This window comes from Lygodium microphyllum, chromosome 22 (assembly GCF_053477565.2).
Source record: "Lygodium microphyllum isolate KBCC chromosome 22, Lygodium_microphyllum_v1.1.10, whole genome shotgun sequence".
NCBI lineage: Eukaryota > Viridiplantae > Streptophyta > Polypodiopsida > Schizaeales > Lygodiaceae > Lygodium > Lygodium microphyllum.
The window spans coordinates 137,647,058-137,650,861 of NC_141156.1; positions in this window are offsets into that span (position 1 = coordinate 137,647,058).

Consider the following 3,804-nt stretch of genomic DNA (forward strand, 5'->3'; position numbering starts at 1 on the left):
TGCACCGAACCCGCCGCGAGAGGTCTCTCCGTTAAGTGCTACTTGGAGCAGGAGGACGCTTGGGTGCCAGGGGGGGCTCTGGCCGTAAATCCCTTGCCTTCCGGGCCTTGCACAAGAGGCTAACGTGACTCGGGATTGGATCGCGAGGCCCGCATACTAGTCTACGGGCGGAATCTTGAATTGGTAATCCCTGTGGATTGCTGGATAGCCTTTGGGCGGATTGTGGATAAGCCTACGGGCTGGACTTTATGTATTTCCAAGATAAATATGATAACCCGTTAACAAGGAACTTGTTTGACATTGTTTTTCTATGTCAAGTGATATGATTACGTGAAGGAACCAGTGCCTAACGGGCTAACTAAGGAAGCTGATTGATAGATGTCCAACTAAATGTGTTAGGTAATTAAGTAACTAAAACAACCTAAGGAAAGTGCGGTGGATGGGCCATAGGTCCGTCCTACGGATGGGTGGTCTCGATTGGCCGGGAACTTTTCTCAAATCACGATGGAGAACCAGAAGATTGTCAAAGAACACGAACAACAAAAGCGTTGACCTAGAGTTATAATTGATCTCGATTTACGCTGTTTTAGGGGAATGGCATGGGACTATGCCTTATGGCAGAGAGGTTGAGCTTCGCATCCCTCTCATTTCCCATTCTCCTTGAACCAAGTGCAACGTGAATCCGCTTCAGACCTGGCGTTTCTGCGTAAAGTAGTTTGCTTGGGTTCGACGCTAGTTGCCGTTAGGAAATGACCAATAATCAAAACCCTAATTCAGGTCGGTCCTAAGTGGGAACGGTCAAAATACTTCCGCTACATGGCAGACGCGGAAAGTCCTAGATCGCAAACCCCATAACATTCCATGGAAGTGCCGGGCGGAGCTTTCTAGACATCCTTTCCTATGGATTGCTAAGACGTGTCCTGAAGATAACAGGTGGACACGTTACATTAAAATACCATATATATATATATATATATATATATATATTACATACAAAAGGGAGTAATATAAAGGGGTTATTTACAGATTGAATAGAAAAGGGTTGTTTCAGGCAGTTTGATGTTTCCTGCATTTTTTGTTATGGTCTTGATAGGCCATAACACTTTGGCGATCTTGGTAGTTTCATGGGAATAACTCTCATGATTTAGGCATCAGACTTGGAAAAAATAATGACAAAATTGGGCTGCAAGAATTCAGGATGCTAATGGCATTGGAGATGTACAAGGTGCCTTGCATGGGCAGTATTTATGTCAAACAATTATCCTTAATAATCCAATCCTATCCTCACAGGGAGCAAATCTCGAGAATTGAGGGAGGTGTTGTCAATACAACAACAACAAATTGCAAGGCCTAATGATTACAGATGAAGCAGTGCAATTAGGTAGGCTGGTGGATGAAGAAGAGTTCACAGATGTTGGACAGAATCCCTTGGGGGTGGATTCCTCTGAGGGTACCTCAACAATATATCATCCTCCTACCACCCCTACAGAGCCCCTCGCCAACACCTAATAGGCAGGTTTCGAAAAGATAAAACCCTGAGGGATATTCTGAGGAAGATCAAGAGGATTAAGCAAAAGAGTATGCTAATGGAAGATTATGCTTAAATGTTTAGGAACCTATTGAACATGTTGAATAATGCTGATGCACCATCAATGGAGATGCAAATTACTTACTTCATTAAGGGTTTGAGGAGTAAAATCAGGAACCCAATCGCTAATGTAGAATTGGGGTAAAATGGTACATTGGATACCATGATTAGGGCTATTATGAGAGTTGAGAGAAGGCTCGGTACTTCTCATTTAAAAACACATAAAGATGATGATTCTTCAGATTCAGATTCTGATACAGATTCAGCTTTAGGATTTGAAAGTGATACTGATGATGATGACAGTGAGAATAGTTTAGATTCAAAAAATGATTCCAATGACTCTGATGATGAGGAGTCTAGCAAGAAGAAACATAGGAAGAAGAAGAAAAAATCAGGATCAGCCAAGTCTAAAAAGAAGAAAACAAAAGACAAAAGTAAAAGAAAAGCAGAGAAGAGTAAATTGGATAAGAAGATTAAGCAGAAGATGAAAGATTTAGGTTTTTCGGACACTAAGAGGAAGGAAAAGTACTGTGAGATATGCCAAAGAAATGGCCATGAAACTAGGACATGTTGGTACAATCCTAATGTTAGGATGGCATAACAGATACCAATGGGGCAGCCTAGGCCAAGACCTATGCACCCAGTTGCAGTAAATGAGGTTATTACTGACACATTGCCTCAAAGGTTTTTTAGGGGATCTAGAAGAATGCAGGCAAGACAGCTTGGGGAAAATTTTAGAACACAACAGCAAACTACTCAAATGGGTGCATGCCACTATTGTGGAGGTCAAGGACACTTTGTTGGACCAAACTGTGAACTTTGGGCAAGGCATAGGACTGAGAGAGGAATGCCAGTAGCAAGGACCGGCAATGATAGAAGACTTACATGAGGATTTATTTTTACTCCTCATTGGAGCAGATTCACCTTTAGGTGGGAGATCGTTAGGGATAAAGGCGCCTTTACCTAGCGGCCCGTGTATTACTATATTGACAATACCCGCCATTGCACATTGCAAGTGGCGGGTGCTCGTCACCATCACTTTATTCTTTATTCTTTTTGTGACAGTTTGAATAAAGGAAGGCCCAGTCACACATTGTGACTATTGGAGTTTCCATTTGTGTCTCTCTCTCTTCTTGCTCTTGCTCTCCGCCATAGCTCACTTCCAAGCAAGCTTCGATCCTTCTCACCTTTCACAACTCTCAAAAAGTCATTTAATGTCGTGATCTTCATCTTGTAATAGACCAATTTGTGAGAATATAATATTTTTTCACTTTTTCGTCATTTTCATCTATAGCATCCACCTGCCCCAGTTGCAGCAGTCCTCATAGAGTTACCTGACCAAGATGAGAAAATGAAATTTTCGAATGGTACATGAGCTGCTAGTTGCAAGAAAATTCAGCAAGAAGAGGTTCAAGAATGGTGAGAGGGGGTGTCAAGTAACTTAAATGCTGCAAGTATGCATGTTGAATGTGATTGCTCTAATTGCATTAAAGTAGAGGATTGTCTTGATGAAGCTATAGTATTAGTGGTTATTACTAGAAGCCAAGTAGGCTTGAAGCTTGATTGGTAGGAACAAGAGAAAGCCAAGAAAAAGGCAATAAAGCAGGTCAAAATGTTTCAAAACCTTGTAGGGAAAGTTAGATTTGAAGAGCTTGATGATCAGGTAGATTCAAGAACCCTGTATCCTGATGAGCAGGATCAGTATCTCGAAGATAAAGCATTAGGAAAATTTCAGGAGGGAGGCTCAATAGAGCTATTCCAGGCTCTAGTAAAGTGTTCCTTGCAATTAACATTGGAACAGATCTTGGATTTAATTTCAAGTTTCAAGGAGAAGTTGCTCCTGAAGATTAGGGAGAAGCAACAAGAGGTTCTTGAAAGTACACCAGTTTAGGATTAGGTAGTTTCTGACTGTCAAGCAGTTATACCAACCCAACAAGAAGTTGTGGATTATCAAATGCCCACTATTCGAGTTGAATATGTAGGAAAGAAGCATGATGATGTCCTGTTGGATGGGGGTTTCGAAGCTAATATACTTCCTAAACATATATATATATATATATATATAGCAACCAGATATATATATATATATATATATATATAGCAACCAGGAAGGATGAGTTGCTACCAGCTATGTTTCAGGTCAGGATGGCATACCAGAGGAGGTTACAACCTCTGGGAATTCTCAAGAATCAAGAAATTAAAGTAGCTAGCCCAGG